The sequence below is a fragment of the Sturnira hondurensis genome, unplaced genomic scaffold (assembly GCF_014824575.4).
Source record: "Sturnira hondurensis isolate 20B ecotype Veracruz unplaced genomic scaffold, ASM1482457v3 Scaffold0000867, whole genome shotgun sequence".
NCBI classification, from domain to species: domain Eukaryota; kingdom Metazoa; phylum Chordata; class Mammalia; order Chiroptera; family Phyllostomidae; genus Sturnira; species Sturnira hondurensis.
The window spans coordinates 2,232,249-2,246,478 of record NW_028073498.1 but is presented as its reverse complement, the minus strand read 5'-3'; the positions used below and the strand labels follow the sequence as shown (position 1 = coordinate 2,246,478).

The window sequence follows — 14,230 nt, the reverse complement described above, 5'->3', positions numbered from 1 at the left end:
TGAGGACATGCTTATTGATTTTAGAGAGAAGGAAAAGAGAGGAGAGGGAGGGAGAGAAACATCGATTTGAGAGAGGAACATCTATTGGTTGTCTCTTGTATGTATATGCCCCTGACGGGGACTGAACCTACAACTTAGACATGTTCCCTGACTGGGAATCAAACCCGCGACATTCCATTTTATAGAATGGTGCTTAAAACAACTGAGCCACACTGGCCAGGGTGCTGCAACAGAGCATCACTTAAGACAAGTCTTTCAAGGGCATAATTTGGGACATGTTATCCTGAAGGATTGTTATGGAGTTTATAATTTTATACAAATAATAAAATAAAGCTGGCTATAATGTAGGAATATATGTGTTAAAACTAGGTTTAGTCTTTAGCTTTGCCACTTTTTGTGTGCAGTGGGAAATTCAATTTTCACATCTTTTGTTAGGGGCAATATCTACATTTTAGAGTTATATACCCTGGAAATAATTTATCTTAAGGTTGTTAGTACCTGGCACATAGATGGCGTAAGTGAATGCTAATTATTATTAGTATTGTTACTGAACAAAGGGTCCGAGGGGGGCAATACTTGGCCCACCGAGGGATACCAAAAACTGCTTCAGAAAACAGGGGCCCCTCCCAAGGACGGTACACTAATATCTATAGGGCTCTTCTGTCCGCCGCCAATTGGAAAGACATCTCTCAATGCCAGAGATTTGTGAAAAGGAAACAAAATGTTTATTTAATGCTATTCAGGCCTAATGCCTTCCTTAAAATATTAAAGTCTTTAAGGGTATACACCTACACACACACACACACACACACACACACACAGCGCTCCCTTCTCCCACTGTCCCAACTTCGGGTACCGTAAATCAGGAAAAGAGCACACGTCCGTTTTTCAGGTTGCTGGCACTGTGAGCTGTGTCGTTTGTCTAGGCAGGATCTCCAACTAATCCAAAGTCATGCAGCACCTTTCACTGGCAGGAGTTCTTTGTACCAAGTTCCAGTCAAAGTCTCTCCTGCTTTCCAGGCCACTCAGCCAAAGGGAGCACCCCAAAGCCGCGTGGGCTTCTTCTACCAAAGCCGCACTCCACCGAAAGCGCGTCTTTCTTCTTCACCTGACTGCAGGGATCTCCATTCTGGCAAAGCTGCGTGGTCTTCCCTTTCACCTGGCCAAGAGGGGGTCTGCACTCTGCTGAAACCGCATGGCTCTCTCTCCTAATGGCTACCGGGGTCTACATCTTCCTAAATAGCATGTCTCTCCCCCTCACCTGGCCAAGAGAGGGTCCTCACTCTGCTGAAGCCACATGGCTCTCCTGCAGGCACTCTCTCAGAGAAGCAGCCCCAGTTCCCTCCTGGGTAGCTGCCACTCACTTCTCCCTGGCCCCAAAACTTGGCCACAGCTATTTAACATATCTATGAAACCAGTTAAATGCTATATATATGTTAAAGGACCATTCCTGAGGTTAGCTGCAAAACTGTTGCTATGCAAAACAGCTCTCAATGGCCCTGCTCCATTCATCCCTTCCCCCAACTGATACCTGGGGGGGGGAGGGGGCGAGGACATCATAATATTTCCTCCAATATTCCTGTATACTTTGAGTTCTGGACACCATTCCAGATCTTTTCTGGTCTCCCCCTTGGCTGCACCCTGTATCAGTATCACTTTGCAACATTGCTTTAGTTTTGGGGGGTCTTCATGTGGGGCAAGTTAAATTGGGAGTTTATATCAGCAAATTCATTTGTATCTCCAAGCTTTACGAGTATAGAATAGGAATTAATTACTGGTATGGTGTGTATTACTGGTACATATAGAATAGGAATTAATTACTGGTATGGAGTGTATTTTTTCTCACACCATACCAATTGAACCAGTTGTCTTTTTCTGTAACATCAAGTGAGTGTCCAAATAATTCAATTCAGTTCTGACTCTGTTACCGAACAAGGGTCCGAGGGGGGTGGAGCAATACTTGGCCCACCGAGGGATGCCAAAAACTGCTTCAGAAAACAGAGGCCCCTCCCAAGGACGGTACACTAATATCTATAGGGCTCTTCTGTCCGCCACCAATTGGAAAGACATTTCTCAATGCCAGAGATTTGTGAAAAGGAAACAAAATATTTATTTAATGCTATTCAGGCCTAATGCCTTCCTTAAAATATTAAAGTCTTTAAGGGTATACACCTACACACACACACAGCGCTCCCTTCTCCCACTGTCCCAACTCCAGGTACCGTAAATCAGGAAAAGGGCACACGTCCGTTTTTCAGGTCGCCGGCACTGTGAGCTGTGTTGCCTGCCTGTCCAGGCAGGATCTCCAATTAATCCAAAGTCATGTGGCACCTTTCACTGGCAAGAGTTCTTTGTACCAAGTCCTAGTCAAAGTCTCTCCTGCTTTCCAGGCCACTCAGCCAAAGGGAGCACCCCAAAGCCGCGTGGGCCTCTTCTACCAAAGTCGCACTCCACCAAAAGCGCGTCTTTCTTCTTCACCTGGCCGCAGGGATCTCCATTCTGGCAAAGCTGCGTGGTTTTCCCTTTCACCTGGCCAAGAGGGGGTCTGCACTCTGCTGAAACCGCTCGGCTCTCCCTCCTAATGGCTACAGGGGTCTACATCTTCCTAAATAGCGTGGCTCTCCCCCTCACCTGGCCTAGAGGGGGTCCTCACTCTGCTAAAGGCACATACCTCTCTCGCAGGCACTCTGTCAGAGAAGCAGCCCCGGTTCCAGCCTGGTTAGCCGCCACTCACTTCTCCCTGGCCTAAAACTTGGCCACAGCTCTTTAACATATCTATGAAACCAGTTAAAGGTTATAGATATGTTAAATGACCATTCCAGAGGTTAGCTGCAAAATTGTTGCTATGCAAAACAGCTCTCAATGGCCCTGCTCCATTCTTCCCTTCCCCCAACTGACACCTTGGGGGGGAGGTGAGGACATCTTAATATTTCCTCCAATATTCCTGTACACTTTGAGTTCTGGACACCATTCCAAATCTTTTCTGGGCCCCTCCCCCCCTTGGCTACACCCTGTATCAACTCTACCTGTAGTTAGTGTCGGATCCTGCAAGTTTAAGGGCTCAGTTCCACAAGACTACCCCCATTGTAGATGCCCATTGCAAGCTCTGAGCCACCTGTAATTCATAACAAATTTTGGTTTCACTACAAATTTGGGATTCTCATGACCCCCTCCTCAAGTTTGATAATTCCCTAGGATGACTCACAAAACTGGGAAAAACCGCTTTACCAAGTTTACAGGTTTATTATGAGGGATACAACTCAGAATCAGCCAAATATAGGAGATGCATAGGGCAAGGTGTGGGAAGTTTAGGTACTCATCATCCAGAAGCTTTCTGAACTCCTTTGTGGGGGGGGGGGCGGTTTGTGGAGGTTCTGTGAAGTAGGAATGATAGGTTAAATCTCTGGAGTTTGTGATTAACTCAGTCTCCAGCCTCTTGGGCTTTCCCACATTGGAGGCAGAGCATGAAAGTTCCAACCTTCTTACTCCTCCTGTGCTTGTTTCCTTTGGCAACCAGCTCCCATTCTGGAGCTGTCTTGGAGCCCACCAAGAGTCATCTTATTAGCATAAACCCAGGTATGTTTGAAAGGGATTTCTTCCAAATAACAAGAAACTTATCCCTCAGGAAATTCTAAGGGTTTTGGGAGTTCCATACCAGGAACTAGGGACAAAGACCAAATATATATTTCTTTTTATACCACACTACTATTACATAAAACTAGATCTTGTTTTTAGAGCAGAGGGCTGAGTTCAGAACATCAGTGTTGAATTTCCTTTAGGTCATTGATATGTTTCTTTATTGGGCCATGGTTTTGATTCTTGGGAATGTAAATAACATTTTTTTTGAAATCCGTAGATAAAAGGTGCCATTGAAATAGCTAAATGCCATATTCCTGAGGGGTCTGTATCAAATTTCAGTATTGTTTCTTTTTCTGCCTAGACTTTTGTCCTCAGATGGCTGTACTTTAATCCTGTGACAGAGCTAATTTTTTAGTGTGATGTGACAAAAACAGATCATTTTCCCAATAGGATAAGGCTTATTTTCTCAAACTATTGGGTCATGAAATTTGGGTAGAGATGTCTTTGGTCTTTTTTAAAAAATTTTATTTACTTATCTTTAGAGGGGAAGGGAAGGAGAGAAGGACAGAAATATCAATGTGTGTATGGTTGCCTCTCATGAGTCCCCTGCTGGGAACTGGCCTGCAACCCAGGCATGTGCCCTGACTGGGAATCGAACTGCAATCGTGCGGTTCTCATGCCCGAGCTCAGTCCACTGAGCCACACCAGCCAGGGCTGGTCTTATTCTTTTTAATAGTAAATAACATCATGTGCATTTTTAAAAGATTTTATCTATTTATTTTTAGAGAGGAGGGAGGGAAAATGAGAGGGAGAGAAACATGGATGTGCCAGAGAAACATCGATCAGTACACCCCCAAAATCCAGGTACCTGGCCAATAATCCAGGCATGTGTCCTGACCAGGACTCCAACCAGCAACCTTTCCGTTAGTGGGATGATGCCCAACCCATTGAGCCATACTAGTCAGGGCCATAGTGTGCAATTTTTTTTAGCCAGGACTGGAAGGGTGAATCGTTGGGAATTCCAAATTCTTTCCTGCTTTAACGTTTTTTTTCTCAGCTTATTTTAACATGCTTGTTAGACATGTGAATACTGTCGTGTCCTAATGTAGAAATGGCTTAAAGAAAATGTAAGTTTTAAATGTTTTTGAGCATCTATGGGAAATGTCGTGGGACAGAAGAGTGGGCACTTGTCTGACATAGCATCTAGCACTCGGTAAATATCTGTTGCTTTTTTAGGATTAGAAGCTTCAGTTCTAGCCTCTGCTATCAGCTACCTGTGTGACCTAATTAGAATCTCATTTGTCATCTTTAAAATGATTAGAATCCCTTCTAGCTTTGATTTAGTGACTTAATTCATTCTCAGCCCCCTCCCCCTCCTTTTTTAAAATTTAGTTTCAGTATGGCCTTGAAGTTAATTTCTTGAATAGAAATACATAGTCATTGGATAGGCTGAAAGGGCGAGTATTATGAAATAACCCACTCTCTGCTTCAGTTATTTTTTGGCCATCTGTTCTTTACTCTGGTAGTTACCTTAGATTTTTCTGTTCGCACTAGTTTGCCACTAGATACAGATCAATAAGCACATTTCTTAGCACCTACCCAAAGGTGATGGCTACCCAAAGATGAAGAGTGGGAGCTTCATAGAATGACTGATCATTTTCCAGTCCTATATATCTCTAAATGGTACAATGTGCGGTATAGGTCAGGTTCAGAAAAGTAGTTAAGCTGTAGTTTTTAAAAAAATTGTTTTCTTGAGTAGGTTTAGAAAAAATTGGCTGGTTGACCAAACTTTTTCAAAATGTTCATGTATTTTCCCCATATTTTAAATATGTCATGTTTTGACAATGAATGTAAGTATACTGAAGAAGTATAGTGTTATGATTGTCAAATTTCTAATCTGATTTTATTTAGAGTTTGCTTAATATCTTTTTGTAGCTAGACAGATTTGCATTGCTCTTTCAAGTATTCTGAAGTAACAATTGCCTTTTTCTCTTTTACTTTACAAAAATAACTGTTTCTTTCCCAGGGTTTTAGTAATTAGCCTTTTGTTTCTTGTGGTCCTGAAATGAGATGATACACTTGGCCATTTAAAAGTAAAATCAACTTAAATTTAAGATTGATGTCAATGTTTACCAACCTCCAGATTTTTCTAGATGGCCTAATATTTGCTAGTAAAATAAAAACCAAAATAATGTATATTTTTTTTGGTATATGGCAATTTGGAGGCAAAGGAGGATTAGAAAGCCAAAAATCAAGGATGTATATTCAGACCTACGATTGAGTTAGTAAGTATTCGTTGAATGCCAGCTGTGTGCTTGTTACTTAATTTTTTCTGATTTTTTTATTTTAATTGTCTACCAAGTAGTTTTCTGCCTTTTCCCCCCAGTCCCCCAGTGCCCCCCCCACCTTCTTCCCATTTCCACACCCCCTCCTATCCCCATTATTATCCATGTGTCCTTTATACTTGTTCCTGCAAACCCTTCCCCCTTTCCCCTGAAATTCCCTCCCCTCTCCCCTCTGGTCACTGTCAGCCTGTACTTAATTTCAGTGTCTTTGGTTTGCTTATTTGTTTGTTTTGTTGATTAGGTTCCTGTTAAAGGTGAGGTCATATGGTTATCTGTGTTTCACCGCCTGGCTTATTTCACATAGCATGATGCTTTCCAGTTCCATCCATGCTGTTGCAAAAGATAGGAGCTCCTTCTTTCTTTCTGCTGCGTAGAATTCCATTGTGTAAATGTACTATAGTTTTTTGATCCATTCATTTACTGACGGGCACCTAGGTTGCTTCCAGCTCTTGGCTATTGTAAAATGTGCTGCTATGAACATTGGGGTGCATAGGTTCTTTTGGATTGGTGTTTTAGGGTTCTTAGGATATAATCCCAGCAGTGGAATTGCTGGGTCAAAAGGCAGGTCCATTTTTAGTTTTCTGAGAAAATTCCATACTGTTTTCCACAGTGGTTATACTGGTCTGCAATCCCACCAACAATGGATTAGGGTCCCCTCTTCTCCACAACCTCTCTGACACTTGTTTATTGCTTTGTTTATGATGGCCATTCTGACCAGTGTAAAAGTGGTATCTCATTGTGGTTTTAATTTGCATCTCTCTTGACAGCTAGCAATACTGAGCATCTTTTCATGTGTCTCTGGACCCTCTGTATATCCTCCTTGGAGGTGTCTGTTCAAGTCCTTTGCTCACTTTTTAATTGGGTTGCTTGTCTTCTTAGGGTAGAGCTGTGTGAGTTCTTTATATATTTTGGAGATTACACCCTGTCTGTGGTATCATTGGCAAGTATGTTTTCCATATGGTTGGTTTTGTTTTTATTTTAATATTGTTTTCTTTAGCCATGCAGAAGCCTTTTATTTTGAGATCCCATTTATTCTTTCCTTTATGTCCCTTGCTCTAGGGGACATATCAGTGAAAATACTGCTGCGTGAAATATCTGAGATTTTCCTGCCTGTGTTCTCCTCTAGGACTTTAATGGTGTCACGACTTATATTTAAATCTTTTATCCACCTTGAATTTATTTTTGTGTATGGTGTAAGTTGGTGCTCGAGTTTCATTTTTTTGCACATAGCTGCCCAGATCTCCCAACACCATTTGTTGAAGAGGCTATTTTTACTTCATTTTATGCTGTTGCCCCCTTTGTCAAAAATTAATTGACTGTAGAGACCTGGGTTTATTCCTGGGCTTTCTGTTCTGATCTGTTGGTCTGTCTGTTTTTATGCCAGTACCAAGCTGTTTTGATTACAGTGGCCTTGTAATACAGTTCTGTATCAGGTATAGTGATCCCTCCTACTTTGTTCTTCTTTCTCAAAATTGCAGTAGCTATTCAGGGTCATTTATGGTTCCATATAAATTTTTGAAGTGTTTGTTCTTTATCTGTGAAATATGCCATTGGTACTTTAAATAGGGATTGCATTGAATCTATAAATTGCTTTGGGTAGTATGGACATTTTGATGATGTTAATTCTTCTGATCCATGAACACGGTATATGTTTCCATTTAATTGTGTCTTCCTTGATTTCTTTCTTCAGTGTTGTATAGTTTTCTGAGTGTATACAGGTCTTTTACCTCCTTGGTTAGGTTTATTCCTAGGTATTTTATTTTTCTTATTGCTATATCAAATGGGATTTTTTTTTTGCTGATTTCTGCTTCCGATGTTTCATTGTTGGTATACAAAAATGCCTTTGATTTCTGAATATTGACTTTGTATCCCGCTGTTTTACTAAATTCATTTGTTAGGTCGAGCAGTTTTTTGGCAGAGTCTGTAGGATTTTCTATATACACTATCATGTCATCTGCAAACAGTGACAGTTTTGTTTTCTCCTTTCCCATTTGGATGCCTTTTATTTTCTTTTCTTGTCTGATGCTGTGGCTGAAACTTCCAATACTATGTTGAATAAAAGTAGTCAAAGTGGACAACCTTGTTTTGTTCCTGATCTTAGTTGGAAAGCTTTTCGTTATTGCCCATTGAGTATGTTGTTGGCTGTGGGTCTCTCATATATGGCTTTTATTATGTTGAGGAATGCTCCCTCAATTCCCACTTTGTTGAGTATTTTTATCATAAATGGGTGCTGTACCTTTTTCCGCTTTTTGATCAAATGCTTTTTCCGCATCTCTTGATCTGATCATGTGATTTTTGTCTTTGCTTTTGTTTATGTGATGTATTATGTTTATTGATTTGCGAACATTATACCGTCCTTGCATCCCTAGGATGAATCCCATGTGGTCATGGTGTATGATCTTTTTAATGTATTGCTGGATGTGGTTTGCCAATATTTTGTTGAGGATTTTAATGTCTATGTTCATCAGCAGTATTGGCCTGAAGTTTTTTTTCTTTGTTGTGTCTTTATCTGGTTTGGGGATTAGAATGATGCTGGCTTCATAAGAAGAATTTGGGAGTCTTCCATCATTTTGGATTTTTTGGAATACTCTGAAGGATAGGGGTTAGCTCTTCCTTAAATGCTTTGTAGAATTGTCCTGTGAAATTGTTTGTTCCAGGGCTTTTGTGTTTCGGAGTCTTTTTGATTACTACTTCAATTTCGTCTGCTGTTATTAGTCTGTTCAGGCTTTCTGCTTCTTCATTCAGTTTTAAAGATTGTATTTTTCTAGAAATTTATCCATTTCACCTAGGTTTTCAACTTTCTTGGCATACAGTTCTTAGTAATTTCTTACAATTTTTTGTATTTCTGTGGTATCAGTTGTAATTTCTCCTCTTTCATTTCTGATTGTATTTATTTGGGTCCTCTCTTTTTCTTGATCAGTCTATTTAAAGGCTTGTCAATTTTGTTTATCTTTTCAAAGAACCAGCTCCTTGATTTATTGATAAAATTGTGCAAATTGTGCTTTTAGTCTCTCTGTCATTTAATTCTGCTCTGATCTTGGTTATTTCCTTCCTTCTACTTGCTCTGGGTTGTCTTTCTTGTTGTTCCTTGAGTTCTTGTAGGTGTGGGGTTAGGTTGTTTATTTGAAATGTTTCTATCTTTTTTAGGTAGGCCTGTATTGCTATGAACTTCCCTCTCAGAACTGCCTTCACTGTGGCCCATACGTTTTGGGTGATTGTGAGTTCATTTTTGTTTGTTTCCAGAAACTTCCTGATTTCTTTCCTAATCTCATTTTTGAACCATGCATTGTTTAATAGCACACTATTCAATCGCCATAATTTTGAGTGTTTTGGAGTTTTTTCCTTGGGGTTGGTTTCTAGTTTCAGTCCTTTGTGGTTGTAGAAAATGCTTGCTATAATTTCAGTTTTCTTGAATTTGTTGAGGCTTGTTTTGTGTCCTATCATGTGGTCTGTCTTTGAAAATGTTCCATGTGCATTTGAAAAGAATGTGTATTTAGCTTCTTTGTGGTGAAAGGCTCTATAATATCAGTTAAGTCCATTTCATCTAGGGCATTGTTCAATGCCACAATATCTTTGTTGATATTTTGTTTGGAAGATCTGTGTATTTCTGAGAGTGGGGTGTTAAAATCCCCTACTATAATTGTGTTGCTGTCAATATCTTTCTTGACATCCTTCGAGATTTTCTCTATGTATTTGGGTGCTCCCATCTTGGGTGCATATATATTTACAATATTTATGTTGTCTTGGGGGATTCTTCCCTTGAGTATTATGAAGTGATCTTCTGGGTCTCTCTTTATGGCCCTTTTTTTGAAGTCTGTTTTGTCTGGTATGAGTATGACTAACCCAACTTTTTTTCCCTGTCGATTTGCTTGGAAATTTTGTTTCCAGCCCTTCACTTTCAGTCTGTGTAGGCCTTTTGTCCTGAGGTGGGTCTCTTGTAGGCAGCATATGTGTGGGTCATGCTTTCTTATCCATTCAGCTATTCTATATCTTTTGATTGGAGCATTTAATCCATCTACATTTAAGGTTCTTATTGATAGGTACTTATTCATTGCTGTTTTTTCGTACCTGTGTTCCTCTCTGTCTCTTTTCTTTCCTTTCTTTAAAGCACTCTCTTTAGCATCTCTTGCAGAGTTGGTTTGGTGGAGGTATATTCTTTTAGACTTCTTTTGTCTGGGAAACCCCTTATTTGGCCTTCTATTTTGATTGAGAGCCTTTCTGGGTAAAGTAGCCTTGGTTGCAGGCCTCTGGTTCTCATTACTTGGTATATTTCTTGCCATTCTCTTCTGGCTTGGAGCATTTCCATTGAGAAGTCTGCTGTTAACCTTATCAGGGCTTTCTTGTATGTTACTTCCTGTTTCTCCCTTGCTGCCTTTAAGATTCTCTCTCTGTCTTGGAATTTTGCCATTTCAATTATGATGTGTCTTGAAGTAGACCTCTTTGGGTTCCTCTTGGTTGGGACTCTCTGTGTTTCCTGGATTTGTGTGACTTTCTCTCTCATCAAATTAGGGAAATTTTCCATCATTACTTTTTCAAACAGGTTTTCTACCCCTTCCTCTTTTTCTTCTCCTTCTGGTGTCCATATTATATGGATATTATTATGTGTCATGTTGTCTTGCATTTCCCTTAATCTTTTTGCATTATTTCTGAGCCTCTTTTCCTTTTCTTGCTCTTTCTAGGTGTTTTTTTCTACCTTGTCCTCCAGCTCACTGATCCAGTCCTCTGCTTCATTGAGCCTGCTTTAGATTCCTTCTACTGTGTTCTTCAGTTCAGAAATTGTAGTCTTCATTTCCTCTTGGCCCTTGTTGATAGTTTCTATTTTCTTTTTCATATTGACATAGTTTGTAGTGAGTTTCTGGTAATTCTCTGTGACCTCATTGAGCTTCCTGATAACCATTGCTTTGAACTCAATATCTGATAGTTGACTTACCTCTATTTCATTTCATTTAGCATTCTTTCCTTTCATTTGAGGATTGTTTCTTTGTCTTCCCATTGTTTGTGAGATTCTTCTTGTTATCCTCAGCTTCTTAAATCGATCTGTTCTGACTCCTTGTGTTAATGGTGTGAACTTCTATGGTAGAATACCTGTGAAATTCAGTGGTGCAGTCTCCTTGATCTCCTGAGCTCACTGATCTTGAGCTGTGGTTTATGTTGACTCTCTGTATGTCTTTGGGTTTTGATTGTTGTTGGGTCTTTCTTTGGTGGGTTCTTCCCTCCAGCTGGTTAACTGAGGATCACTCTGTCCACCACGTCTTATATTCTGTTGTGCAGGTGTGGACAGGTTGTGTTGAAGGTGATTCGTCTGTGTGTACAAGGTTTTGAGGCTTCTCTCTCACTCTTGGTCAGTTGTTTGTTGTGGGTAATTTCTCTACCTTCTAGTTGTATTTCCAGATTGGTCCTGGATTGAGGTTAGTGTGGCTTCCACTCCCTCCTTCACCTTCTTCCCAACATAATTCTTAATCATATGGCCAATTCAGGAAAGTAACTATTATTTCAGTACCATGTCCTTCATTCCATGAATGAAATCCTGAGGCTCAGCGAGGTCAAATAACTTTCTTTAAATGTCTGTGCACTTGTAAGCAACAGAGCTGGAAGGCAGGCCTGTTCTTAGAGTATTTGCCAATGCTCTTTTACCAGTGTGGCCCTTTGAGACTGTGTGCTCATGATTCTTACAAACTTTGATGTGACACCTCTCTTCAGGAAGCTTGCTTTCCAACACAGAGGAAAACAGCTAACTTTTGAAGTTCACTTAATTTGTATTATGGAAATTCAAAGAAGGGAGATAGTAGGTAATGAGTGCTGAAATGGTTAGAGGTGGACTTGGTCTTTGACCTCTATTTGGATAAATGTTGGAAAAAAAGGTTAACATTACAGGTATGAAAAATAACATGAATGGAAAGCATGGAGCTAAATTAATCTTGTATTGTATGTTTCTGCATTTGTGAGACTAACCTAATCTATCTGTTGATGTTTTGAGCTTAGTTTTACTTAAGGTCAGTTTAACATGTAAAAGGATGGATTTGGAGAGGTACATTATTATTCCCATCCCCCTGCCTGCCAGTTCATAGGTAGAATGCACTGGAGGGGGAGAGACTTGTGCATAGGTCAGGGCAGTTGGAAGTATCATGTTGTAATCCTGGAATATGGTCTCTTAAGTCTGTAAACAGTAGTTTCATATTAGTATTAGCTGTGTCTTCAGTGTACTGCTTCCTGTAAATTTGTTTATAATTAGGCTCCATTGGTGATTTCTTTTTTTTTTTTTTACCAGATTGAGTCAAAAACTGTGAGTGCAAGAACTTCTCACATAGAACTTAAGGTTGTACCAGGGTAATGAGAAACACCTGCTGCAGCATTCTGAGTGGGAACCAAGATGCTGCAGCCACTGCGTATATAGGTGCCTGGCATTTCCCAAAATATGTGTTTCATATTGTGCTTATTGCATACTAGGCCTTGTTCTGAGTATTTTGTAGTTAATCTTTACAATGACTCTGAAGGTAGATACCATTACAACCCACCAGGAAGTTGAAGGTTAGCAAATTACTTATGAAGTGTTGGGCCCTGCAATATCTTGAAGCCTTTTCATTTAGAGAGAGCTCGGGCTTGTTATGGTTGTACTTCACACATTTCCATTCTAACTGCATCTTTGCAAATGATTACTTCTGTTAGTTTTCAGCAATAGATTTCTCTAAATTTTATCTTTGGCTATCTGTAGAAGTCAAGGTAGATTTGGGGATAAGTAATGGTCTAGGAGTAATGTTTTGGTCCAAGACTGAGTAAGAAAAATCTGAAACAAATGATAGTTGTTGGTTAGGCACACTGGTGGTATTTCATAAAATCCCTGTTTTCTCAATTCTAAGAGTAATGGTTTTTAAAATTTTTTATGTTTTGAAATTGTGTTAATAGTGCAGTATTTCTCCTCAAAAAGCTATGATGCAACTATAGATGTGCCTTTAATCAATTGATAAGCTCTAGAATCAAGAAATTAATGTTTAGTCACTTTGATTTTATTTTTTAGCTAGCACCCATTATCAGCATTCCAGTCTTGGCCCCTATACATAGTCTTTGCATGTTTGGTACTGACAGCTATATTTTCGTTTCTTTATTTATTTATAAAAATTTAATCTTTTTTTTTCTATTACCATTTAGTTTCTTATACTCCCCTGCCCCCTAACAATCACCACACTGTTGTCCATGCCCATGAGCCCTTTTTCCTCAATCCCTGCCTACCAAAGCCTCCCCTACACACACACAAACACTAGCTGTCATCTGCTGACAAGCTATGAGTCTGTCTCTGTTGTGCTTGTTAGTTCAGTTTGTTCATTAGATTCCACATATAAATGAAATCGTGGTATTTGTCTTTCTCTAAATGGCTTATTTCATTTACCATAATGTGTTCCATATCCATCTATACTGTTGCATAGGGTAAAATTTTTCTTCTTTTTTATGGCCACAGGGAATTCCATTGTTGTGAATGCCCACAGTAGTGTTATCCACTCATCTATTGATGGACACTTGGGCTGCTTCCATATCTTGGTGATTTTTAGTAATGCTGCAACAAACAGGGATGCTTATGTTCTTTTGAATTGTTCTTGGTCCCTTCAGATATATTCCCAGAACTGGGATTGCTGGGTCAAACGGCAGATCCATTTTTAATTTTCTGAGGTATCTCCATATTGCTTTCCACACTGGCTGCACCAGTCTGAATTCCCACCAGTGGTGCAAAAGGGTTCCCGTTTCTCCACATCCTTGCTAGTACTTGCTGTTTTTTGAGTTATTGATGATAGTTGGGTAACACTTCCTGAATGAATAATTTTGTAAATAATTTTAATGCTTCCAAAAATACTGTTCTGCTTATTTTTTGTTGGCAAATAATTAAGACTGCCTTATGAATTGATATTTTCAGTTAATAGTGTACTCCCCCTACCTAATAATTCCTTCCTTACCTATATGTCTTCTATTCTTATTCTAGAATTTTTTAAATGTTAAAATAAAAATGACTTTATTGCTCAGAAGCATGTTATTTAATAGAATCAGCATAGACACATTTAAAAATGGCATTCTCCATGCTATTGTTTGGCTTTGAGCTGTATTGTCCTCTGTGCTGGTTGGTTTGTAATTTGCTGAAAATAACACATCTGAATATTTTCTTATTTTTTATCTTAAAAATTAAAATATATTGAGTTTTTGTTGTATTGTCTTTTATGACTAAGTTGCCTTCATTTCTATTCAGCAGATGTTTGTTCGAAGGGATTTATATGACAATCGTTTAAAATTTTCCCTGCTGGAAATTTGATCCACTCATTTGA

At 39.5% G+C, this 14,230-nt stretch overlaps 1 protein-coding gene across 3 annotated transcripts in view; it reads left to right on the top strand.

Moving 5' to 3' along the window:
• Positions 1 to 14,230, top strand: part of TMCC1 (transmembrane and coiled-coil domain family 1) — a 191,050-nt gene that overhangs the window by 20,196 nt on the left and 156,624 nt on the right. The window contains exon 3 of one of the 3 annotated variants that reach the window (XM_037051085.1): positions 5,805 to 5,864. The exons of the other annotated variants lie outside the window; for them this stretch is intronic. The gene's annotated coding sequence lies outside the window, so the exon portion shown is untranslated. The remainder of the gene's footprint in view (positions 1 to 5,804; positions 5,865 to 14,230) is intronic. 3 annotated transcript variants of the gene reach the window in all.